A 27,133-nucleotide genomic window follows, 5' to 3' on the forward strand; every position below is an offset into this window, starting at 1 on the left:
AAACCCCCCTGGAAAGATTGGAAGAGTTCATCCACCACTGCAGAGATTGTCAAAGTGTAATGTGTTGAGATAGTGGGTTGAGAGCTTGAACACTACGATTTGAGAGTCTATTGAGAAGTCCTGAGATGAAGTCTCACAAATGGAGTAGTAACATGCACCGTGGAAGCCATGTGACTCAGGAGTACCATCATTTGCCAGGCTGAGATTGATGGAAGAAGATAAGTCTGCTTGCAAAGCTGAATCAAATTTTGTTGTCTTTGCTGAGGGAGAAACGCTCTGAGATAAATGGTGTCTAGCAGAGCTCCGATAAATTGCAGATTCTGAGATGGTTGCAGTTGGGATTTGGGAAAATAATTCTGAATCCGAACTGATAAAGGAGGAGAATTGCCAACTGAGTCACTGCCATAATCCATTGTGAGGTTGGATCATTGAGCCGATCGTCGAGACAATGAAATACTTGGAGACCCTGTGCCCGCAACACTACTGCCACTTTAACCAGGCACTTGATGAATACTCTGGAAGAGGAGGCTAGGCCAAACAGCAGGACTCTGTATTGATAATGGTGCTGCGCTACCTGAAATCTGAGGAATTTCCTGAAGGTCGGATGCACTCAAATATGAGTATAAACTTATTTTAGGTTTAGAGAGCTTAGCCAGTCGTTGCGATCTAAGAGGGAACATAAAGTTGTCAAGGACAACATATGAAACTTTTCTTCCACTAGAAACTTGTTCAGGCCCCTGAGGTCTAAAATTGAATATAGACCTCCTGTCTCTTTTGGGATGAGGTAATACCGGGAGTAAAATCCCCAGTTCCTCTGCAAAGGTGGAACCTTTCTTTGAGAAGGAGATACTATCTCCCGAAGAAGAAGAGACGTCTTGAAAGGAGACTCCCTTGGAGGATGATCTGCAGGTATAGTGTTGAAGTGAAGAATGTATCTTTCTCAAATTTTTTTTTTTTTTTTAAAGGATGTAAGAACATAAGAATTGCCGCTGCTAGATCAGACCAGTGGTCCAACGTGCCCAGCAGTCTGCTCACATGGCAGCCCTCTGGTCAAAGACTAGTGCCCTCAGTGAGTCTAGCCTTACCTGCATACATTCTGGTTCAGCAGGAACTTGTCCAACTTTGTCTTGAATCACTGGAGGGTGTTTTCCCCTATAACAGTCTCCGGAAGAGCGTTCCAGTTTTCCACCACTCTCTGGGTGAAGAAGAACTTCCTTACGTTTGTACGGAATCTATCCCCTTTTAACTTTAGAGAGTGCCCTCTCATTCTCCCTACCTTGGAGAGGGTGAATAACCTGTCTTTATCTACTAAGTCTATTCCCTTCAGTATTTTGAATGTTTTGACCATGTCCCCTCTGTCTCCTCTTTTCAAGTGAGAAGAGGCCCAGTTTCTCCAATCTCTCACTGTATAGCAACTCCCCCAGCTCCTTAACCATTTTAGTTGCTCTTCTCTGGACTGTTTCGAGTAGTACCGTGTCCTTCTTCATGTACGGCGAACAGTGCTGGATGCAATACTCCAGGTGAGGGCACACCATGGCCCGGTAGAACGGCATGATAACCTTCTCTGATCCGTTCTTAATCATTTCTAGCATTCTGTTCGCCCTTTTCGCCGCCGCCACATATTGCATGGACGGCTTCATTGACTTGTCGATAAAAACTCCCAAGTTTCTTTCCTGAGAGGTCTCTCCAAGTACCGCCCCGGACATCCTGTATTCATGTATGAGATTTTTGTTACCGACATGCATCCACTTTACTCTTATGTAGTGGCTACCTTCTCCCCTACAGCCACTTCCAAACCTTCAGGCTTTTGGAATCAAAAAGAAGATGGAGTAAGTGTTGTGGTGAAAGTTCATTAAGGAACAGGTGTAGGGAAAAAGATTTTAAGTAAATGGATGTCTTCTAAAAGGTACTGTGTAAACATTGATGGAACAATGGAAGACATGTTTCAAGAAAAAAACCTGGTTGATCCTGCTTCGAAGATAAAACAGTAGAAGGTTCTGAGATGGCGGGATTCTAACTTACAGACTCTACACCCCTGTTTGATCCCTCCACCTCATTTTATAATTGTATTGAAACAGGAAAGAGCCACCTTACAGGCTCTATACCCCATGGTGGAATCCTGAAACAGTCACAACTCGCTTGATGGTATGCTTGCTGAAAACTATGTGGAGGAATCCAACTTTACAGACTCTATGCCCATGTTAGATTCCCCCTTAGACCATGGATAAGCAGATCCAGCCAGATACATTCTAGATAGGGGAAAGGCTCAAAAGATGTTGAGAAGGAAGGTATCCATCAAAAGAAGGCAATTTCTGAACAAGATGCTTCACATAGGAGATATAGAAATTGTAATTTGGTACTCTGTTCGCCAACATGGAGTTTTGGTACAAGCGACATCCAAATGTGCCCATAGTATGCCCTTCACACCCTGGTGGCACAGAGGCATATACTCTTGATGGAGTAGGTTTTTTCAAAGTCAACTCTACCACAAGTGACTGGTGCTTTATATATAGATATCGATGCTGTTATACTTCTTATTTTTTTGCATATGCTCTCTTAACACTCTATATTCAAAAACTTTTTCAAGTGAAAGGCTCTTTACAATGTGCATGGCCAGTAATCTGGGGGAACTGTTTAAAAAGCATAGATATCTGATGGATCAGATCCCAGGACACAACTAATGTGGACGGTGCACTTATTGTGAGTTATCAATGCAAACAACAGAAGTAATGATACCTCACACAAACAGCAGATTTAAGCTACATCAGCAGACTGACTGTACCACAGCAGGTGTGATCTAATGCATAATTTGCTCATGTGGCCTTTATTATATTGGCCAAACCAAGAGACCTGTCAAAATAAGAATAGCAGAACATCATAGCACAATTAGAAAGGGTAGGATGGAAGTTCCATTAACAATAATAACAACTTTATTTTTCTATACTGCCAACACCTGAAGAGTTCTAGGTAGTTCATAAAATAAGAAAACTGAACAATTCAGTGATAAACTACAGAACATATGAGAAGCAACAGTACAATATATAGTTTTATACTATTATAGTTTGAATACTTTGATTTAGTCACTAATCAAGTAACAAATTTCTTAAACAAATAGGTCTTTACTAATTTCCTGAAAGTACAATAGGATGCAGTTTGTTGAATCATTGTTCAATAATATAAAGCAATGGCTTAAATCTTCACTTAGAGTTTTCACAACTTTTTCAAAAAATACGCTAAGATATCACCTTCGCATCCCACCTTTCACCTCTCGTATGCCACAGTCATATCAGCTGTCTTGTCAAAGACCTCAGAACTACCACCACTCCTCCATCCTTTAAGGTACTATTCACTGTGGAGCTTGCTGTGTAAATCCTCACTTGTCAAGGCTCTACAGCTTTATTAGTTTTTTATTTAATTTTTAATATAAGTCCTCAATGTGAAGAAGGGTGTACAATTATTAAGATAAGTGAAAACTTAAATTCAAACTTAAAAGTTAAAAGAAGTAAGGGACTATTGTATGCTGTCGACATCCTCCTCCTCATTCCCATAACCAATAACCATCCTAATATTGCCAAAAAAAATCTCAAACAATATAGATAAAACTCAAACCTGGGCAACGAACAACAAGCTAAAACTGAACACCACTAAGACCAAACCCATTGGTTTCCACACCACACAACAGAATGTCATATCTAACCTCACTCTTCCATCAGGCATTACTCTCTTAATGGAAAAATCCACCAAGGTACTAGGCTGCATCTTAGACGACACTCTAACAATAGAACCACAAATATCTAACCTTTGGAAAAAGACCATCTACACTATGTGTCAACTGCGCCTCACAAGATCATACTTCCACCCACACCACTTTGCTCTGATCATTCAGATGATGGTCCTACCTCAACTGAACTACTGCAACTCCGCCTACCTTGGCATCAACACCTATCTCATCCACAAACTACAACTCATCCAGAACACAGCAGTTAGACTAATCTACAAATTAAAGAAATTTGACTCCATCACATCCTTTATCAGGCAATTACATTGGCTCCCAATATCATCCCAAATAATTTTCAAATAGTCTTGTATCCTACACCAGATCCTATACAGAAGCTCAGCAGCCCCTCTCATCCAATTATTGTTTGGTCGACATTAAAAAGAATTCTATTAAATCTACCACCCCACAAAAATCCTCCATTACAAGTGAATTTTCCACTCTATGCTAACTTATCTGGGTGTAAAAACCTGGAATTTCCTACCAGAAGTTATCAAGACAGAGACAAATTACACTACATTCAGAAAAAACCTGAAGACTCGTATCTTTGACAAGTGTCTTAGTTTCTGTATAACTCCCCCTACTTCTGGGTCCCCTCTCTTATTTCTCTATACCCCCTTCCCTACTACTTTCCCCCTTCCTCCTTGATCTGTCACTTTGAGGCTGTATAGGTATGTGTGATGCACAAATGGAAGATTAGATTAATTGGACTATACAATTCGAAGTGAGAAAAAAGATAGAATGGAAATAATCCAGATAACAAGTCATTGGGCTGAGAAAAGTCATTCATTAAAAGACCTAAGGTTTGTGGTACTAATAAGAACATAAGATTTGCTGCTACTGGGTCAGACCAGTGGTCCATCATGCCCAGCAGTCCGCTCACCAGTGCCCTATTTAAGTCTAGCTTTACTTGCGTATGTTCTGTTCCAGTAGGAACTTATCCAACCTTGTCTTAAATCCCTAAGGGTGCTTTCCCCTATAACAGCCTCCGGAAGAGCATTCCAGATTTCTACCACTCTCTGTGTGAAGAAGAACTTCCTTACATTTGTATGGAATCTTTTCCCTTCTAACTTTAGCGAGTGCCCTCTCATTCTCTTCCCCTTGGAGAGGGTGAACAATCTCTCTACTAAGTCAATTCCCTTCAATATTTTGAATGTTTCAATCATGTCCCCTCTCAGTCTTCTCTTTTCAAGGGTGCATTTACAATATGGGGGGGGGGGGATCTTTCTAGTGTACTGTTACAAAAAGAACAGAGGTTGATTTATGAGTGGGGAACAGTAAGCCCCCATGGATCAAATCATGAGATAGAGTGGCCGACAAAGTAAAGCATAACATAATTAAATTAAATAAATAAATAAACAAGCAAACAGCAATAGAACGATTTTGTAGAAGGTAGGGTTCCCCCTATAAAGAAATGGAATCTCCTGAACCAAGGCCGACTTTATGGTTTCCTGAATAGCTAATGCAGCAATCTTAAAGCTTAGCTGCCTGTTATCAATCATGATTTATAAAAACCCAGGCACGGCGAGCTGCCGACAACAGGAATTTATATAATATAGACACAGAACCTTGGCAAGAAATCATATATAAGATGGAAAAAGATAATTTAAGGAAAGTAAAAGATGGTGTAAGATCATTACAATCTATGATGTGATTTTTAATTCAGTTATAATTGTATGGAGTCTCCCTGATGTAAAACGAAACTCAGCTGGTATTGGAGAATCAAGGAAACAAAATTAAGAAAAAGGACAATGACGGAATGAACGATTAAAATCACCAGAATCACAGTACACAACCACTTATGGAAACATAGGAAATCACGGACTGCAGAACTTCATCACCTATTCCTGCTGTGGAAAATCTATGCTAAAGATAAGTAGCGATTTAAAGATGGTTAACATAGGGAATTTTATTGAACATACATGTGCGGTGATGGTTCCTGCACACACATGGTTATAGCATTTTGCTAATAACCTGGGTGGTGGAGCATGAGCACAGTGTAAATAGCCTTTCACTTGAAAAAGTTTCTGAATATAGAGTGTTAAGATAACATATGTAAAAAAAATACAAAAATAAGAAGTATAACAGCATTAATATTTGATAGATATAGTGTGAATGCTGAATTTTATAAATAAAAATCCCAAGTACAGTAAGCTTTATATAGAGAGTTAAATTTTCTGGGAGCCCCTGTAATGGTGAGGGGCATTTTCCAATTCTTAGGAAGAGACTCTTTAAGAAGTTCTTTAGGAGGCTGATCATAATCTAAGGTCTCCAAGTATTCAGCACTGTAAGCAGAATTAACTTTTAGCTTAACTGGTAGCTCCCTGTCCAACTACCTAATAAATTTAGTAAAAAGTCTTTCTGTAGGAGATTTAGCTGTCGTGGAGACTTGTGTGGAGAATTTTCCAGAGGAGTGTCATAAGCCTCGTTGTAGACTCAGACACATCCTCAGATGAATCAGACTGTAAGTCAGAGGCATATGAAGGCTTTGGTGAAGAAATACGTTGAAGATCGATGCTTACTTCAAGTCCGCCACCGGTCCAATGACGAGGAAGAGGTATTGATGTGAAACTGTTTTTCTCTTCAAAGAACATGAGGGAGCAATGTTTTCTTTTCAAAGCATGTGAGGAGGAATGATGCTTATTGGACTGGGAGTGTTGAGATGAAGAGGAGGTCGATGAAGAACTGGACCGGTGGTGAGATGATCAATACCTAGACGTGGAATGTTAATGTCGCTCCGGAGAACCAGTTACGGTACCATAGGACCCTGGTGGCTGTGTACTTAGGTTAGGCTGGTTCCCATGGAGTCGATACTGGAGTAAGCAGTTTACATGCATCACCCAAATCCCTTCAGAACAACGCATCGAGTTGTTCCCAGAAGGAAAACATTGGTACCATCGGTGCAGCGGCTTGCCCCGAAGAGGATGCACACCTTGAGATTGAGACAAGTCAGAAAGTAGTCATTGCTGCTTGGTCGACATTAAGAAACTCGATGTAAGAGTGACCTATGACAGTGGACTGGAAGCTCGCGGCTTCTGAAGTGGCTTACCAGACAGAGTGATATCTCCCAATGCCGGTGTCAATGTCTTCAACAATGAAGGTTGCAAGGTCTGACAGGTGTCCATGCTGGTCTAAAATAATTTTTCCTACTAAAGTTTCCGGCTGGTTAGCTAATGTTTCTGCAGGGTAGAACACAAGTTCCACCCGGTGTTCTAGCCCAAGGCACTGGAAGCACCATCTGTGAGGGTTGGTAAGAGAAATTAGCCTTTGGCACCTGCAGCACCTTTTTTTTTTTTTTTAAGCCTATTATCTGCCTGGAATGGACGGAAAGATCATGCGAGCCAAATCAAACTAAATGGCTGAGGGAAAAATGAAGGCCTTGGTGGGTGAAGCCTCTGTGGGGAAAAAAGAGGAAGAAATGTCCCTCATTCCCTTACTACTTTTTCTTAAAAAAAAAAAAAAAAAAAACCAACAAGCTTAAAAATAAGTTTAAGTTAAGAACAAAAGAAAAAACGTGTGAGTGGGAAGGCAAAATGGCAAAAAAACTGAACAACATTCTGAGACACGATTTCTTAGCTCTGTGGAAAATTAAGAACTGAGGAGCCGCGAGCCTGCATCAGGCGGCCGCGAGCCTGCATCATGTGGGAAGGCACTCGCACATGTGCGGTGTGGGCAGTTCGCAAAATTACTTAAATTCTTAAAGTGGCAATGCACTTTTAAAGCTGTCCGTGCTGGGGCTCCGTGGATGACATCACCCACATGTGAGAATATGCTGCCTGCTTGTCCTGGGATAAAACTTCTTCTCTGCAGGAATGCAGAAGCTGGTTGAACGATACAACAAATGCATCACCTTGCTTAGGGACTATATGGAAAAGTGATATGTTCAATTGCTTGCAGTTATGTCTATCAAAGTCATTAAATATATTTTGCCTTTACTTTGTGATTTACCCTCTTATCTTTTAGGACCATTTTCAAAAATAAAAACATACAAGAAAAAAACATACAAAAACAAACCATTAGGTAGTGGGATGGCCAGCATTCTTAGGAGATTGACCACAAAGACAGCCCACCAGAGCAGTGGGTCACCCTAGTGGGCACTGCAGTGGACTTCACATAAAAAGCCACATGTACACATCTCAACATTACCTCCTTACAGTGTATGGGGAGCTCTCCAAAACCCACCAAAAAATCTACTGTACCCAACTGTACACTACAACAATATCCCTTATGCCTGAAAGTGTCACCTCTATGTAGATACAGTGGGTTTTAGTGGATTTTGAAGAACTTACACATTCCACTACAAGTGTACTAGTGAAAATGGGATATGGGCCTGGGTCCCCATCTCTATAGTCCATTGCACTGACACTAGGCTACTCCAGGACTCTGCTTGCTATTATAATAGGACTGGCTATAACATATGAAGCTGTCATACAGACTGGTGTGTACTGTTTTCTTCCTATCTTCAGGAGGGGGGAGGGGACCAGTGAGGGAGTAAGGGAGGGTCATTCCTCCAATGTCCTATTTGGGCACTTTTTGGCACTTATTCATTACAGAAACAGGTTTAGCCTCAAATGTCCAATGTTTGCTCTGGACATTTTCTACAATGTTCCATTATTGAAGAAAAATATCCAAAACACGCCTCCAACATGCTCCCTTGGGATTTAGGTTCACTGCATATGAACAACATAGAAAACTATCTAAAACTGGGTTTCGAAACTAGTGATTTAGATGTTTTGGAGAAAAAAAGTCCCTCTGCCACTTTATACTGCTTTTTGGATGTTTTTCTGTTTTGAAAATGAGCCCCTAAATCAATTGGCCACAGAAGAAGTCATTTTCAAACACTACAAGCAAACTCAGTGGTGGCATTTTTGCACTTTTTTTTTTTTTTTAGTTCCAGAGCTTATACTTCATCTAATGAGGCCTCAGTAGGCACCTGTAAAACAAGCACTTACCACATGTCAATCACCGGTAGGCACCGCATTCAGAATTGTCTATTTTTTGTACAGATGCCTTAAATGTAGGCCTTAGGCATCCGTAGGTGTGCCTAGGCACTTCCAAAGGCGCAAGTCAGCTGCCTACATTGTAGGCGTCATTCACCATGCCAATTAAAAAAATAAACCCACAAAAATAAACCCACAAAAATAAACCCTGCATCCCGATTGGTCCGTTAGATGGCAGTAGGATGCCTACCACTGCCCACAATTGGGACATCATTTTGAGAATCAGGCCCTTGGTGTCTTCCAAAAGTAAAACAAAATAATCTAAGAACTCCTTCCAACCATGCAATTTTCCTGACCAGATCTCTGTAAAAGTTTTCAGAAGCTGCTGCTCAAAAACATACTGCTATACTATCATTAATGTTTATATTAAGACCCAAATGGCAGAAGAGCATGTTAATTCTTTTCTTTCCATGAACTTTGGCTGCTAGTCACTCTGCTGTCTAGGATTTAATTTCTAGTTTCATCAGCCACTCAGTTTTATAGATACAGCTCACAAAAAAAAGATTCTTACATGAAGATTAACTATATTGGCTTTCTAATGGGGAATGTTGCAATGTTCTATGGACTCATATTGTAGGCTATTTACATAAGGCTGAATAGGTTGGAGAGCTTTATTTGTTAAGGGACAAGTAGGCAGGCCATAAAGTAATTATTTTTCATTGTGCCCTGCAAAAGGCTAAAAGGAGCTGCCACTGTGATTATTGAGTTCCACGGCCAAATATCTTCACAGCAAAGCTTCCCCAGATGTCCTAAATTTTATTCTGATAGCTGTTATCCCTTCTGCCCTGACACATGCCAAAAATGGTACACAAAATAGGCAAGTTAAAGTGTTGGCTATAGCAAAGCTATCTCAATTATAGAGCTATAGCTGTTCTGAGAACTCAGGTCATTACCAATTCACTTCCTAGAAATGTTTCACAGTGCCAGGGTCGCATATGCACAGAGCAAGCTGCTCATATGTATACAGATTGCAAAATGAAAAAAAAAGGAGAAATTTTCATATCTCACCAGAGCTATTAATTTTTAACTGATGCTTAAATAAAAGAAGAATTGGCCAAATTAGCGACAGATAGCACAGAACAATGAAGTGGCTGGTTAAACTCATTCAGGCTTGATTTGCTAACCTCTTTCTTGCCATAGGAAAAGGCCCTACAAGACCCCACAGACCTCAGCTATTTTGACTCTTACAGTCAATATTCAAATGAAATGGGAAGGGTGCGGAGTCAAGATGGTGGCATGAGCAGCAACACGGTCCCCTTGAAGGTTGAATGCTAACTTACTCTTTCAATTATGCCTCAAAATGGAAAGGAGTGGTGAAGGCTGGAGTTTCTGTCAGCTGAACTTCCACCCCATAGCAATAGAGCATCAAGCAATTTGTAGCTGCAACACTTGTTTTTGGAACTGGAGTTGGAGAGCCTGCATTTGCCTGAGGAGAAGCACCAGAGGCTTTTGGCTTTGATTTATCTTTTGATTTATCTTTGATTTATCTGGCCTGTTTGTCTCCTTTCATCTTCTATCCCATTTTCCACATAGAGCTCGGAACAGGTTAACATACATAATATATAGTTAACAGATTACAGTTTGTCATAATTACAGTACAAGTTTTTTCAAAATAAGTTTTTATCCTTTCTTGACACATACTAGGAATCTAATACCAATATATACTGTATATTATACAATTTACAGGCACAATTTGCCATAGTTACAGTACAAGGTTTTTCAATACAACTTTTTATCCTAATTCAACACTTACTAAGAATCTAATACCAATATACATAATATACAGTTTACAGGTTAGGTTTGCCATAGTCACAGTGAAAGATTTTTCATTATATATTTTATCCTAACGCGACACATACCGAGGATCTAATACCAATATATATTTCTTTATAATCCATTGGTCGTAAGGGGGGGGAAAGAGAGTTAAGTGAAGAGGTATGTTTTTATTGCTTTACTAAAGTTGAGGAGATCTGATCTGCGAGGGAAGTCGACTGAGTAGCTCAGTATGAAGTGGGAGTAGGAACGTTGTTTGGTGGTTTGCAGTTGAAGGGCACGACCAGGGGGCATTTTGAGGTGTATTTCCCCTCCTGTTTTAAGCTCGGCTGTGAAACTACCCACCAGAGGTGTTAATAAACAATTTACCACCCCCACCCTTCGACTGGGGTTACATTTGAAGGGATTTGGAGGATGTTAGTGAAAATGGAAACATCGATGTCCAAAAATTCAGCTGATTTATCAACTCTTGTAAATGTGATACAAATGTGAAACGGATGGTATGAGAGAATTATTAATATTGAATGACACTGCCTTGGATCCGGGGCAGACGTTAAAAGAACAGGTACTATGAAAACAAGTCGTAATCACGAGGCAGGCTAGGAGTTTCTAACACATACTGATTGGTAAACATTCCCCCCCCCACCCCGGCATTCAGTTAGCTCAATCCACAAGGAGGGGATGTGTAGTCAGACAGGTTAGGAGTTTCTAACACATACTGATTGGTAAACATCACCCCGGCATTCAGTTAACTCAATCCACAAGGAGGGGATGGGTATAAATAGTGCTTCCCCTAGAATAAGGCAGGGACGTTTCCACTGCTAACGAGCTGTGTGATGACATATTGATTAAGCCTCTTGTTCGTGGTCCCCCGACGGAGTGATGATGCAATAACCGGTAACGTATTGATTCAAACTCTGTACTTAATCAATGATTATGGCTAGAAATATTGTATTTATGTAATAAAACTTAATTTGTATACTATTTTGATCTCCTGGTATTCTTCCCAGTGAGGACAGTGACCGAAGGCCTTTTATTGCCTTTTTAAATAGTAATACAGTAAGTAAAATTAATTTTTTAACAGAAAATGTGGAGACTGTTAAAGATTATACCTATGCTTAAATTGCAACAGTTTGAAGAAGAGGTAATCTCTGCTTGTGACATTTAATCTTCTTTAATTAAAGACAATCTGCTGATACACAAGAAATTGGAATTTTTTGAGAACTTTAATTGAAGAATAAATTTGTGCTTAATAAATTTTTCCAAATTTGTGGGTTTGACTCCTGGAGACACTTCTTTTTTAAAAAATATTTAGTTGAGATTTTGAAATATTCCCCTGACCAAATTCTGCCAGTAAATAGAATTTACTACTTACCTTTTTCTTCAAAGATGATCCAGAAGGTCCCTACAAATAGGGAAGGGAATTTTGAAAATTCAGAAGTGCAGAAGGAACTATTAGAAGAAATTTCTCCAGATTTAAATTTGTTTGTTCTTAAAAGTTCTCAATCTGAAGTGTTGGAAAGATCAATGTTATTGGTGATGTTTGCATTCGAATATGAATAGTTTATTAAGATTTGCCATGGGAGCTGGCATTCGAATATGAATAGTTTATTAAGAATATATTTCAGGAAATCAAAGGAACTCTTCTATGACCAGAAGATTTGAATTTTTCCAGATGTAATGAAAGACTTAGGAGGAAAATATTTCTGTCTGTTAGACAAGAAGTTAAGAGATATTGGTGCTTCTTTCTTGTTATCTTATCCCTGTAAATGTTTGGTAAAATATTTAAGGGTTAAGTATGTCTTCTATGAGCCTGATCAATTGAAGAGTTTTTGGACATGAAGATCTCCATAAACACTACAGTTACAAGATGAAGTAATTGAGCAGGGAATTATCATATTAATGTCTTTCCCTTTAAAAAGGAGCTCCAGTTTATCCTTTGTTAAATCTGTCCCCTCAATTTAATTGGGGTCTAATTAAGTGCTTGGGTTTTTTTTGGGGGGGGGGTTTCCTTCCTTTGATATCATGTGAGAGAATTTAATATTATAGTTCTTTGACAGCTCTATTTTCTTTAAACAAGGTTTACTTGTGTAAATATTAATTATAAATAAAATGATTTTAAAAATATTCAAATGAAATTATGAACTGGCTACTGAGTGGCCGATGCATTATAAGGATAATATCAAGCCATTTAAGAGGAGTGGTTTCTAGCTTGCTGTAAGGAAGTTTGGAGGAGATAAGGCACAACATGTTGAGCATATATGGAGTTCTGAGATATAAATTGAGACCTATTGGGAAAGTTTTGGAAGGTATGATGGCAGTAGATATGCAATTATATGGAATGGCTAAAAAAATAGGTGGCATTTGAGGAGGTTGAGGAAAATGATGTAATCAGGGAGATTAGAGCAGTGTTTTTCAACCTTTTTTGGGCAAAGGCACACTTGTTTCATGAAAAAAATCACGAGGCACACCACCATTAGAAAATGTTAAAAAATTTAACTCTGTGCCTATATTGACTATATATAAAGTAATTCTCTTGAATAGGAATCAAATAAACACAGAGAAAGTATTTTATAATGCTGCCATCGCCAACAACACCGTTGGCGGCGGTGGCACTCAAGTGGCTAAAGAGCCGCAGTTTGCCGGCCTAGGGACAACACTGGAGGGTGGCCAGCTGTGCACCCCCTTGGGACGTAAACCCGGGGTGGGGCAGACTGCCCTCCCCCACCCTGGTATGCCACTATCTGTACCTCACTCCCTCCCTATGACCAAAAATTATCCTTTCTTCTATTCCCCGTGTACACAACCATCTCTTTCCCTCCCTTCCTCTCTCCCAAGTCCATTTCTTCTGTGTCCAAAAACGCATTCCCTCCCCCACCTCAGCATCTCTTTCCCTCCCTTCCTCTCTCCCAAGTCCATGCCTTCTGTGTCCAAAAAACCCATTCCCTCCCCCACCTCAGCATCTCTTTCCCTCCCTTCCTCTCTCCCAAGTCCATTTCTTCTGTGTCCAAAAACGCATTCCCTCCCCCACCTCAGCATCTCTTTCCCTCCCTTCCTCTCTCCCAAGTCCATGCCTTCTGTGTCCAAAAACCCATTCCCTCCCCCACCTCAGCATCTCTTTCCCTCCCTTCCTCTCTCCCAAGTTCATGCCTTGTGTCCAAAACGCACTCCCTCCCCCCTTTTGTGTTCCGTGTTTGCCTCCCAGCCCATCTTTGCAACTTTCTCAGCAAAACGAAGCTCAAGCCGCGAGGCTTGTCTTCTGCTTCCTGCCTGCACTGCCGCGCACAAATAGCCGAACGGAAGTATTCTCCGACGTCAGCGCTGACGTCGGAGGGCAGGCTTTGCTTAAGCCCTCCCTCCAACGTCAGCGCTGACATCGGGGAACGCTTGCGATCGGCTATATGTTAGCTGCAGGGCAGGCAGGAACAGAAGACGAGCCTCGCGGCTCGAGATGTATTGAACTCCGCGGGTCCCCCGTCCAGCTCTCTCCTGTCCACGTGGGGTGGACCGCCCCTCTCCCTAGACTGGTGGTACAGCCCTGATGGAGGCACACCAGGCAACATCTCGCGGCACACTAGTGTGCCGCGGAACAGCGGTTGAAAAACACTGGATTAGAGGATGCACATCTACGGGTGCTCTGTTAGATCTGTGCTTATCTGGGATTATTCAGCAAGTTGCAGGGAAGGTAGCGCCACCAATGAGTAAGCTTGTGAACAAATCCCTGAGAGATGGTATATTTCCAGATGGATGTAAACAATCAACAGATAGGAAGGTGCTGCCCCTAATCAATTGGTTAATTTTTGACCCATTTCCACGGTGCCACTAATTAGGAAATTTTGCAAAAACTAGTATTGACACAACTGTTGGGGAAATTCATCAGAAAACAAGGATGGGAATGTTACATCTATGTAGACAATGTCCAACTGGTCATCTAGCTGAAGAAACGGGACGTGAAGATCAAGCAGAAGATCAAGACGGGCTTAGAGAAAATCTTCAGTTGGTTCCAAACGAACGGGACTAGTAGCCAACAGGGACAAAACAGAACTCATCTAATCGACAAATGAGATGGAAACAGTCCAAGTTACCAACTAACTCTGAATAGCAACACCATAAAATTGTCCATGAAAGGCGTGAGAAAACTAAAAGTATGGCTAGACCCAAATCTAACAAAGAAATCAAAAAAATCAAGAAAAGGATGCCCAAAGTAAATCACAAAAATACTGAACCCTCCAAAAGCACAGGATAATAAATCACCTTTCTTTCAAAAAAAGGGAGAAAAGACCTCAATGTCTAATAGGGGCTCTATAGGCTACCCACATAGGCTAGTTTTAAACAGAATTTAATCCTAGCAGACACATCCTCGATCAAAAAACTCTCAAACTACATGTGAAATTCTATTCTTAATTTTTCTTATAGTTTTCAAATTTTCTTCTTGTTTTCAAAAATAGTCTCTTACATTGAACAATATACTCAATAGAAGTCACTTATCTGAATATTGGTATTCAAGTGTAGTCCTGGGGTTAAGAAAGCAGGAAAAACTGTTCCATGGAAGAAAAGCTACCAATCATCCAAGCTAAACATTCTTCCAAATCATCCAACAGGGCCCCCTGTTTCGCAAAAAATGCTTCTTCAGGGATTTGAGCGATCATACATCCACAGGAGTGGAAGCGGGTGTATGTTCGCTCAAATCCCTGAAGAAGCATTTTCACATGACCAGTCTCCAAGCAGAACTGTGGCACCTTCAAGGTCACAATGACAGACTTGAGGTCTAGAATTGGTCTCAAGTTTTCTAAGCCTTTCTTTGGCATGATAAAATATGAATCTAATCTAATCTTCCATTTGTGTGTTGCGCTAACCTAAGTAGGCTCAAGGCGATTTACAGAGAAAAGGAAGGAGAGGAGGAGGAGGAGGGAGAAGAAAGGCAGGGAAGGGACAGGGGGAAGGACTAGGAGAAGTCCTAAAGCGGGAGATGAATTAGGCAATAGTTTCAGTTGTCAAAAAGAAGAGTTTTCAGTTTCTTGCGGAATAATGTGTAGTTGGTTTCCATCCTGAGTGCTTCTGGGAGGTTGTTCCAAGTTTTTACTCCCAGATAGGTTAGCATGGAGTGGAAGATTTGTCTGTAGTGGAGGTTTTTTGTGGATGGCATGTTTAGTTGAATTCTGTTAAAGATTCTTCTGGAGGTGGACCAGACCACTGAGAATAGTTGGATAAGGGGGGCAGTTGAGTTTCCGTGGAGTATGTTGTGTAGGATGTATGATATTTTGAAATTTATTCGCGATGGTATGGGAAGCCAGTGTAATTGATTGATGAATGCTGAGATCAAGTCATATTTCTTTAGGTTGAAGATCAGTCTTACAGCTGTGTTCTGGATGATTTGTATGAAGTATCTACCTGAGCTCAATTCGGTGTCCCGGACCAACTCTACAGCACGAAAGAACAGTAGCCTTTGCACCATTGCCCTGAGACTGAGAGCTCTCTCTGGTCAGCCAGCTGGAGAAACTACAAAGTGGTCTGGAAGTGAGGTACCGAACTCAATTTTGTAACCACCCCAAACAACTTTCAAGACCCAACAGTCTGCACCAATTTGAGCCCAGACCATCCAGAAGGCTGATATCCTACCCCCTATCTGGGGGAGCTCAGCCCCTGTCCTATCATCACGGTGATTTCTTAGAGGTTAGGGAGAAACGAAAGCCCGAGGCCTACTGTCTCCTGCCTCCACTGGATCTCTGATGTGATCCCTGAAAGAACCACCGCATTTGCTTGGCTTGTTGCAGAAGAACATAATTTTTGAGAAACTCAAATTACCTCTTCCTGGTCCCCGAGCCATCTGGGGTCTGCTATCTGGTAAGGCCTTGGGCAACGGTCCGCAACGCTTGCCATCAGGTCATCCAGTCCCTTGCCAAATAGCATAGGGGAGCATGCTCAGCATGACTTTAGAGGCAGAATCTCCTGCCCACTGTCTGATCCAGAGCATTCACCAAGTGGAGATTGCATAGGCCTACACCTTCCTCATAACTGATGAGATCACATAGAGCATCCAATATATAATTCACCTCAGCTAGGAGCATGTGGGGATCCTCATAGTCTTCTGAGACTGATGCTTGAGACAGTTGTGTATGGCAAAGGATGTTGAAGCTTCCATCTTAATCCCTAAGGCTAAAGCTTCAACTTGCCTCTTGTGGAGCAAGTCCACTTTACAGTCTTGCGAATCCTTTAATAGCAGTGATGTGCGTTTGGTGATCTGCAACTGAATATCTGTTGGAAATCCAAAGCAATTGGGTAAAGCTTGGCCATAGCCTTAGACACCCGCAGGGACCCCTCTGGAGACTCCCAGCAGTCCATGACCAATTTAGTGATGTCTGGATGTGAGGGAAAGCATGCTTACTTAGCAACAGAGCTGCTCATAACTGCGCACTGAGACAAAGAAGCTGAAGAAAGTTCCAGTTTCAGTTTTCTCAGCAAGGCATAAATAATGCTGGTGCGCAGAGGCTTTGAAAAGCTGGCGCACCGTAGGGTCATCCCCCTTGTCCAGGGCCACCGCTGCTTCTGAACAGCTGCTTTCCTGCACTAAGCCAGACTCTCCCAGTAAGTCACGGGGCCCAGGACATCTGCCCTGTTTGCTCCCCCTAATGCTGGCCTTGTGCTGCAGCATAGTACTGCGGGCCACATAAAATGGCCAGGTGGGCTGGATTCAGCCCTATCTGATCTAGAAGAACGGGCAGCAGTACCATGTGATATCAATGTTCATCGATGCTGCGATGCAGAATGTCGATGCTTCAATGCAGAGTGTCAATGCTACTTTGCAGAGCGTTGATGCTGAGATGTAGAGCATTGCTGTCTCGATGTAGACCTCATATCAGAACTATGTGGCCTTAATGTACTAAGGGGATGGGCCAGTACAGAGGGAGTCAATGTAAGCACCATTGCCAAATGCAACTTAAATAGGTCACTGTGCTCCCTGTGGAAGAACTTCTTCAGTTGTTCTCTGAAGAGTTGTACCGGTACCCTTGGCTCAACAGCCAGTACCATCAGTGCTACAGGGTGGTGAGGGGTGGGAGACCTTCATGAGGATGCATACCCCTTAGGAGAAACTGCCTCCACTGAAGTAGATCAATAGAATTGACTTTTGGCCTGCATCGAGGGACTCGATGCTGTAGAGGCCTGCAATGCATGTTGGGAAGATGATGGCTTCTTTGCAGGCTTAACCAATGGAGGAACAGCATCCAATATTGATGTGGGTACTGCCAGTGCCGATGGCTCAGATTTATCACTGGAGTTCATACCTGAGCTGAACAGCTTTTCCTGCTGGATATATCAAGCTTTTAATGTGCGTTTCGGAAGAGTTGAACAATGAGTACAAGTGTCTACTCGATGCTCAGGCCTCAAACACTGTAAACACCAACAGTGCGGGTCACTGATGGAAATAGGGCGCTGGCACTAACAGCACGTTTTTAAACCACTTGAAGGTTTAGACATGGATGGAAAATCTTGGCGGCAAAGTCAAAAGACTCAATGGTGATACCAAGATGAAAACACCACCGAAGTGGAAAAAGAGGGCCAAAGAAGAACACTAGAAAAAAAACCACAAAGAAAGAATATAGCCAAAAGGTAAAAAAGAGAAACTGATGGGAAGGCAACACGATTTTGAATGGAGTCCAAAAAATAGCACTTCACTCCATGGAAAACGAAGAACTGAGATTCCACTAGCCCATGTCAGGCGGCAAGGCACTCGCGTATTCGTGGTACGGGCAGTTGCGAGGTTTCTAAAACTTAAAGTGGCAATGCACTTTTCACACTGTCTGTACCGGGCTCCGTGAATGACATCACCCACATGTGAGAATATGCTGCCTGCTTGTACTAGAATTATTTTATTTTCTATTTTGTGATTACAATATGTCAGATTTTAAATGTGCATCCTGCCAGAGCTAGGACCTAACAGAGAGGAAAAGTATTTTTTTTTTAAATTTTGTTTATACCACAGCGCCAGCGTGGGGTTGGAGAGGGAAAAGGGCAGTGGGGTGGGTGGAAAAGCTACAAAATAAACCCGCCACTATGTTTGAAAGAAACACCTAATTGGGCAGGAAAAGTGAATCAAATTGAAAAATTGATTCAATAGGCCAAATCAAATTAAAGAGTTTTTCCCTGAATTGGGCAGCACTATCGTGAGCAGATACTGAGAATCCTTGGTAGATCCTTGGTAGATCACATAATGATCACAAAATCCGGGGTAAAGCCTTTTACTGGGAATCCTGTCTTCACAATGTAAATTTTGCAGTGGTGAATTTATGTGCCTTTCAAGTGTTCTCCAGGTGCAAGTTGCCTGCATTATTTATTCAGAAACAGTGACTATTTTGAAGAAGCTTTTGAAAGTGTATTTTTGAATCACTGAGAATCGGAGTGCAGGTGGAGTTTTTTTTCCTCAAAACCCCATGAAGCCTAACTGAAGTTTCTTCTCCACGCTTTTATACATTCCCAGTGATTCTTGACTTCACTTTTTGTGTTTAAATCATTTGGTATCTGCCAGGAGCACTTCTCTGTATTTGATTTAGGAGCAGGCTTTTTCTGACATATTGTGATTTGAATTACCTCAATATTAACTGGTTATATGTTACATTGGGGAGTGCTAGGGAGGTAAAATTCCTAAATATCATAAATTACTGCTTCTTGGAGCAACTGGTCTGGGAACCTACAGAGAGGGAGCTATTTTAGATTTGGTCCTTAGTGGAATGCAAGACATAGTACAGGAGTTAACTGTGTTGGGTTCGCTAGAAAACAGTGATCAAATTTGAGCTGATACTGCAAAAGTGACATTGCAAAAGAAATCTACTGTAAAGGCATTTAATTTTCAAAAGGGTGACCATGATAAAATGAGTAAGATGGTTAAAAAGAAGCTAAAAGGATCAGTTGAAAAGGTTAGGACTGTAAGCCAGGCATGGATGTTATTTAAAAATACCATTGTGGAAGCTCAGACCAAATGTATTCCACATATCAGCAAAGGTGGAAAGAAAAGGAAACGAGAGCTGGCGTTGTTAAAAGGTGAAGCTCATAACAATTTTTTTAGGTACACTGGGTAGAAAACAGAGGGTAGGATTAAATGGTAATTTTTCTCAATGGAGGAGAGTAAACAGTGGAGTGCCACAGGGATCTATACTGGGACTGGTGCTATTTAACTTATTTATAAATGATCTAGAAATTGGAACGATGAGTGAGGTGATTAAATTTGCAGCTGACACTAAACTGTTCAAAATTGTTAAAACGCATGCGGATTGTGAAAAATTGCAGGCAGACCTTAGGAAATTGGAAGACTGGGCACCAAGTAGCAGATGAAATTTAATGTGGACAAATGCAAAATGATGCACATTGGGAAAAATAACCCAAATCACAGTTACCGGATGCTAGAGTCCACCTTGAGTGTTAGCACCCAAGAAAAGGATCTGTGTATCATTGTAGACAATACGATGAAACCTTCCGCCCAATGAGTGGCGGTGGCTAAAAAAGCAAACAAGATGCTAGTAATTATTTAAAAAGGGATGGTTAACAAGACTAATAATGTTATAAAGCCTCTGTATTGCTCCATGTTACGACCTCACCTGGAGTATTGCGTTCAATTCTGGTCTCCTTATCTCAAGAAAGATATAGTGGCACTAGAAAAGGTTCAAAGAAGAGCAATCAAGATGATAAAGGAGATGGAACTCCTCTTCTTTGAGGAAAGACTAAAAAGGTTAGGGCTCTTCAGCTTGGAAAAGAGATAGCTGAGGGGAGATATGACTGAAATCTACAAAATTCTAAGTGGATTGCCTTTTCACTCCAGCAAAAATTACAAAGACTAGGGGACACTCAAAGTTACAGGGAAATACTTTTAAAACCAATAGGAGGAAATATTTTTTTTACTCAGGGAATAGTTAAGCTTTGGAACACATTGCCAGAGGTTGTGGTAAGAGTGGATAGCATAGCTGGTTTTAAGAAGGGTTTGGACAATTTCCTGGAGGAAAAGTTCATGGTCTTTTATTGAGAAATTCGACAGAAAAAGAGGAGTCTTCCTTTGCCCAGCACAGCGATAAGCAAAACAAAAGAAAAGCAAAGCCGATATCACAATACAACACAAGGGATTTTGTTGAAAGTTCCTATGGGAAGTTCCAACTAGGATCCTGGTTTTGGCAGAACACTGCTATCCTCAGGGGACATACCAAACTGATAACAGGATATTACATGGTATCTCTATTTCAGGTAGTCTTGAAAAAGACTTTTAGGAATGCACTGAAAGAAGTACTAACAGTCAAACTTCTAAAGAAACTTGTCAATACAATTCAACACAAAGGATTTTAACATCGGCTTTGCCTTTCTTTTGTTTTGCTTTTATTGAGAAAGACATGGGGGAAGCTACTGCTTGCCCTGGATCGGTAGCATGGAATGTTGCTACTCTTTGGGTTTTGACTATGTACTAGTGAACTGGATTGACCACCATGACAGCAGGCTACTGGGCTTGATGGACCTTTTGGTATGATCTAGTAAGGCTATTCTTATGTTCTTATCTTTAAAATCCAAGATGGCTGCCACCATGAAAATCATGCCAAAAACGGCCCATGGAGATCTCCTTGATGGTCAAAAACCACAAGGGATAAGGGGTTTTAGAAGAGGGAGACTTAGGCTCTGGTTGCAGAAACCTTAAAAATAGACCTTTGAAGACCCCCCCTCCCCCCAGTTTCCCCATAGGCTATAATAGCCCTACTCACTGTGCCTGCCTGCTTCAGCATAGGAACTCAATCAGAACAAACAGAGAAGATATCTGCATCACAGATGATTTTCTGGATGAACCTGGTCTTTGGACGGACACTTGGATCGAGGTCAGACTGAGTCTCAACCCCCAGAAAATCTTGTTGTAAAGAGGGGAGGACCACGCTGTCGATCGACCCACTATTAATCTTGGCTGAGCCAAGCAGGAGCCAAACAGCCTACACTCAAGCTCCTGAGTAAATCAGGGATGTAAGCAGCTATGCAGGGGGTGGCCCCTGAGCTATAAAAAATACCAAGTCAGGTATCCCTGAGGGTCTGATCCTGCTAGCAGCAGACTTCTGAAGCACGAGTGTCCCAGGCAGAGGTCTCAAGAGGAAACCTCTGTGCATCAAGCCTCCAAACAACTACAGAGAAAAAAATACCTGAAAATAATAAAATCGCAAAGCAGATCAGAAACACTTCAGAGTAACTTGCCTGAAGAAAACAAACTGAAGGGGCAGGAGGAACTCCCTGGGAAGGAGGTAAAGTTGAAAACATGATTGGCAGTTTTCTACAAGCAACTTGTGGGTTCAGATACAAGATCCTATGGTTCAGGACCACTAGACACATTGCACTAGAAATAATAATGACTCTCAGGGTCCCCTTAGTCTGGCACCTATGGAAAATTTGGTGTGGATGGGACAAAGCAGAGAAGTTATTAGAGAAAAGACACAGACATGATTATGTCATAACCATTCCTCCCTTTGGAAAGTAGACCAAAAAACCCAAGGATCTCTCAACTCTGGTCCAATTCAAAGCTTACTTTGCATTGAGATTAACAGAAATGAATAATATTTGCATGGTATAGCACATACTGTAGTTTGCTCATTGCAGTCAGATTCAAGGTGCTAAAAATATGTTTGCCCTTTCTGCTAAGCCTGCCTAAAGGATTAGCACCCCCCAAAAGTTCAGTTGAATATTAACTGCATTAACTTTTTGAAGTCTGTTAAACACTAAGTCCAAAGAGCTGAAGGTGAATTACGGATGACTTGGCTTAATAAAAAAACATTGTGTTAATGAAGAGGTCTATTGAGAAGGACAGAGGAACTGGTCCAGTTAAAATAAATAATCCTATCGAGCAGATTTAAGAATGACAAAAACGCATGCATCCTTTAAAAATATTTACACAGAAAACATTGCATAATATGAATAAAGCTATACACACTTAACAAGACTAAGATTTGGAGTCTGTTGTCTTATCTAGCAATTTGAGCTGCTTTCCTAGCAACTGCTTACAAACTCTAAGATCAAAATCTATTGGAAACATAACAAAATCATATAAGCAAACTTCTAAAGAGGCACCCATACCAGATTTCTGACTTACCCCTGTGTTACTGTCATGATCTGCTACCACAGTACAATAAACTCCATCCAAAGGTTACAGTGCATCTGTAGCAGCCCATCTGTAATGATTATACTAAGTGTCTGTTTTACAAGCCACGCTAGCGGCTGCCGCGCAGCAACAGCCCTAAAGCCCTTTAAATCTCTATGGGCTTCAGGGCTATTGCCGCGCTGCAGCCGCTAGCGTGGCTTTGTAGAAGACGGGACAAGTTCTGAAGAAAAAAAAGACATTGGTCCAGATTCACTGTCCACCAATCTGTGTGACCTTTAGTTTATCAATTGATTTTTTAGTGCTCAATTTACATGGATAAAAATTTAGGTTCAATTTTTTTCCTCCACTACCCATGTAAATGCGTCTCTTTTTAGATGCTAGTCAGCTGACTAATTTTTTATCTCCAAAGCGAGTAGAAAATGGAAGATCAATGACAACAACAATTACTCAAGAGTAAATTTTGGTTTCTTGTCTAGCAGCGGACATTTGTTTTCTTTTTAATTTATGATTTTCTTCTTAGAAAAGTTACTCAATAATTCTTGGATCCTCATTGAGGACTTGAGTGTGATATATATTAGAAATACAGGTTGAAGGAATATTCATATATTTTCCTCTATAATTTCAAATGCAAATTTTTATTATTATTACTATTACCTGTTAATCACATTATCCCTACAAGATGTATATGCTTGGAAGTTATATTGAAAATTAATAAATAAATTAAATTAAAATAAAAAAAATATTTAGGTTCAAACATTTATATCCAGCAGCATTACAGAGGTTCTATAACAATGTCCCTATTTTTAGGAGCTTTTCTATACAGAAAATTAGGCACCTATTTTCCTTTATAAAATATTAGTGTAACAGTTGAAATGCATGCTTCATCCTATCAATTGTTTTTACTGAAACTAAACAATAATAATGCCTAAATTCCAGCCCTTACCTTTACAGCATTTTACAGACCTTTGACCATGATTTACCTGTATAAATAGAAAAGAACTAATTTACAATAAATATTGGCATTGGGCAAGCATGCAGCAACTAATGAAATGTTCATCTTTTGTATGATTCACCAGCTGGGAATGGAAGGAGAGCATGATAACACCACAGGGTATAGAATGCTGTGAAACTGATTTGTGGTTGTCTTTTATTTTGCAGTTTAATACATAACTTCCACATACCCCCTCTGCTCCCCTTCCACCTCCCTATAGTAGCTTAAAAAGTGATAGATGTACATCATAAACAAGTATGGCATCAGAGACCATAAGAGCTATTTAAATGTCAAACAACTTCAGGGTAAAGGGCCCCATGCCCATAATGTAATGGCAAATCATAAAATAAAAGGGGAAAAATGTATCCTGGGAGAATAAATAAGTTAATAGAGAAAATCCTGCATATATCAAATGAACAATCTTTCTAACACTTTTCAAGTTTCAAGTTTAATCTTTATTTGATAAATCGCTTATAATAATATCTAAGCGATGTACAATATAAAAACCATCAGATTGTGGTAATACATTTAGATAACAAAAGTCAATTAAAAGACAGACAGTATTGGACTGACACGAGGGGTTGGGAAAAAAGGGAAAAAGTTACAATGTTGTTTTACAATAGAAATTAACATCAAAAGGAAAGCACATTAGGTAATAATGGGTTAAGAAAATCTAATAAGAATGTGAAAACTTGAAAAGTTATGTTCTATGAGTCGTATGCATCTTGAAATAGATATGTTTTTAAAATTTTCTTAAATGTGACAAGGTCTGTTTCGCTTTTAATATAGTTTGGAAGAGAATTCCATAATGTAGGGGCTTTCACAGAAAACATATCATTTCGTCTTTTCAATGGTTTCTCTTTATTCTGTATCCCACCTGCCTCTGACATTTTCTTGTACCAGACTAACAGCTAACCCTTCTTAAGTGTTATCCTGATTACTCGGATATCAATATGTCTGTTTCTAATAAGAGGCCCAGCATCATACCAAGGGCTATGTGAGAAGTTTCAGCTTGGAACAATAAATGACAACTAGGAGCATTCTGTTATTTTCAAGACATAATGAAGCAGCTCTCATGGGCCCTTGCTGAAAGGATTTGCAGTAGAGGAAACTCTACAGCAGGGGTGTCCAACCTGTGGCCCGAGGGCCGCATGCAGCCTCATGAAGTATTTTGTGCGGCACGGTTGAGGGCGATGCAGTGTTTTCCTCTGCTGCCCCTGGGTGTTTACTATCTTGCCAGCTCCCTCCTCTGTCTTGCTGCAGCGTTTGCATGTTTGTGCGGCCCCAGAAAAATTATTTTCGGCCAATGTGGCCCAGGGAAGCCAAAAGGTTGGACACCCCTGCGTCTACAGCAAACCGAGCCCTGAAAAATCAGTATGGCATGATGAAAGAAATAAGCAGGCAGCATCTTGGTAAAAGGACCCTTAATACCGCTACCCCTTTTAAAATATTGCTCAGATATTTACATATCTGTTTATAACAAAAAAAGGGGCCTAGTGCCATACCAAGGGCTGTATGAATGGCGTGACCACACAGAGGAAAATATGGAAGAGCACAAAAATTATTCCCAGCCCCCCATCTCCTTCACTGGCAATGGCACCAGTTGGCAAATCACACAGCACACTATAACTTGGTATGGTCCTAAAGAGTCAACTAATCATGTTTTAATGTTTACTTTTCTGTCTAATATTTTCTCAAATGTTTATATTTTAGAGAATAAAAAGAGCATTTGCCTATTCATTTAGTTAAGCACTACTTTTCCCCAGCCCATTTTTCATATTGATAGCCAGCTAAATCAAACACCTAAATCCTGTAAGTATAATGAGACAAAAAGGGGCTGATTCTACAAACGGGTATCACAATTGTAGGCGGCGGTAGGCATCCTAACGTTGTCTGGCAGGCAATCGGGATGCATGTTTGTAGAAAAAAATTCTCCCAAGGAAGGATGCCTATATTGTAAGTATTTGTCATGGGTCTAAGGAGATGCATAGGGACACTTAAGCGCGCCCAAGGTGGGCCGTGGGTGTGGTTTCACCCTGAAGTGGCCTTGGGCGAATTAAAGCATCCCTATTTGTCTCCCTAGAGGCGTGACACATGCCTGAAATGTAGGCCTGCATTTCAAATTGGAAAAGTAGATGTGCAGCTGATCGTTGCACGGGAATCCCCAATCAGCTGAGCTGGTAAAGGACCGCAGCTTCTGGGAGTCCTGCCAACTCAGCTGATCGGGGGAGGGGGGGATACCCCTGCCACGATCAGCTGAGCCAACTGCAGCAGAGAACTCCCCCAACACCCACTTCCAAGATCTGCAGGAGGGATGCCTACTCCCTCTTGCCAAACATACGCCATCGCCCACCCACCCCCACATCAAGATCAGCGGGAAGGGATGCCCACTCCTTCCTGCCACTGGGCCCTCTCGATCTCCCAACACTCCATCCTAAAACACTGACACCCCAAACACCCCACCCCAAAACACTGCTGACACCCAACCCCCTTCCCCCCGTACCTTTAGAAGAAGACCTACAAGAGGGAAGCCCAGTCCCTTTTGCTGGCAGGCCTGCCTCTTCAAAATGGCGGGCCTTTCCCTTCCTGGTGCATCCTGGAATGCACAAGGGAGGAGCCATATGCTCTGATTGGGCCAATAGGCCATTCCCAGTGCATCTCAGGCCCTAATTGGCCTAGGTGCCTAAAGTCCATCCTATGTGTTCTGCATCAACCTCTGATGCAGACAGTTTGGCAAAATAGGTCAGATATACATATGGTGATCGCATAAAAACACCTCTCTAACATCCAACTCTTTATATGAGTGTGTGGGGTTTGTTTGTTTTTTGCAGGGGGAGGATATTTTAAGAGATTGCATTCATGTTTTCTTACTTGTGTGGAATCCAAAGGAGGAGCAAAGTGAGCCTGGTCTTCAAAGGAACCACACTTTAATAGCAACCAAAAAAAGTATACAAAAAATCATCTAATCTAACATGGGACTCAACCCAAATTATGTTTTGGCAATATGCCTGCCTCAGGAGTCCAAAGGTACTTGACAATGCTCTGAAATTAGTAGTATAAGTCAATGACCTTGCATACAGTATTGTGTCACATCTTATGATGAAGCGCCAAGAGCTGTAGCTAGCTTCAGTGCAAAACTAACTTGAGGACATCTAATTTCTAATCACAGAGATACTTCATAGTTGCTTTTGCTTTGTGCTTGGAATCACTGTCCTGCTAAATGGTGACTCTTCTGAGGTCTGTAGCAGCTGGAACAGGTTTTCATATAACCTGCATATAATTTACGATACACCATCCACCTTTCATTCCACATTCTCAAGTTGCCCTGTCCCAGTTGCTGCAAAACAGAACATAAGAACTACCATATTGGGTCAGACCAAAGTCAATCAAGCCCAGTTTTCAACAGTGGACAATACCCATAACTTAATAGAATATGGATAAAAGCCAGATCCTTTTTTGTCAAGCTCTCAGTTGACACATTTTCCTGC

At 41.1% G+C, this 27,133-nt stretch overlaps 1 protein-coding gene across 3 annotated transcripts in view; it reads right to left on the reverse strand.

The window, feature by feature from the left end:
• ESRRG (estrogen related receptor gamma) overlaps positions 1–27,133 on the reverse strand; it is a 1,015,505-nt gene that overhangs the window by 951,183 nt on the left and 37,189 nt on the right. For all 3 annotated transcript variants that reach the window (XM_033936618.1, XM_033936614.1, XM_033936615.1), the window contains exon 2: positions 23,598–23,634. The gene's annotated coding sequence lies outside the window, so the exon portion shown is untranslated. The remainder of the gene's footprint in view (positions 1–23,597; positions 23,635–27,133) is intronic.

This window comes from Geotrypetes seraphini, chromosome 3 (assembly GCF_902459505.1).
Source record: "Geotrypetes seraphini chromosome 3, aGeoSer1.1, whole genome shotgun sequence".
NCBI classification, from domain to species: Eukaryota; Metazoa; Chordata; class Amphibia; order Gymnophiona; family Dermophiidae; genus Geotrypetes; species Geotrypetes seraphini.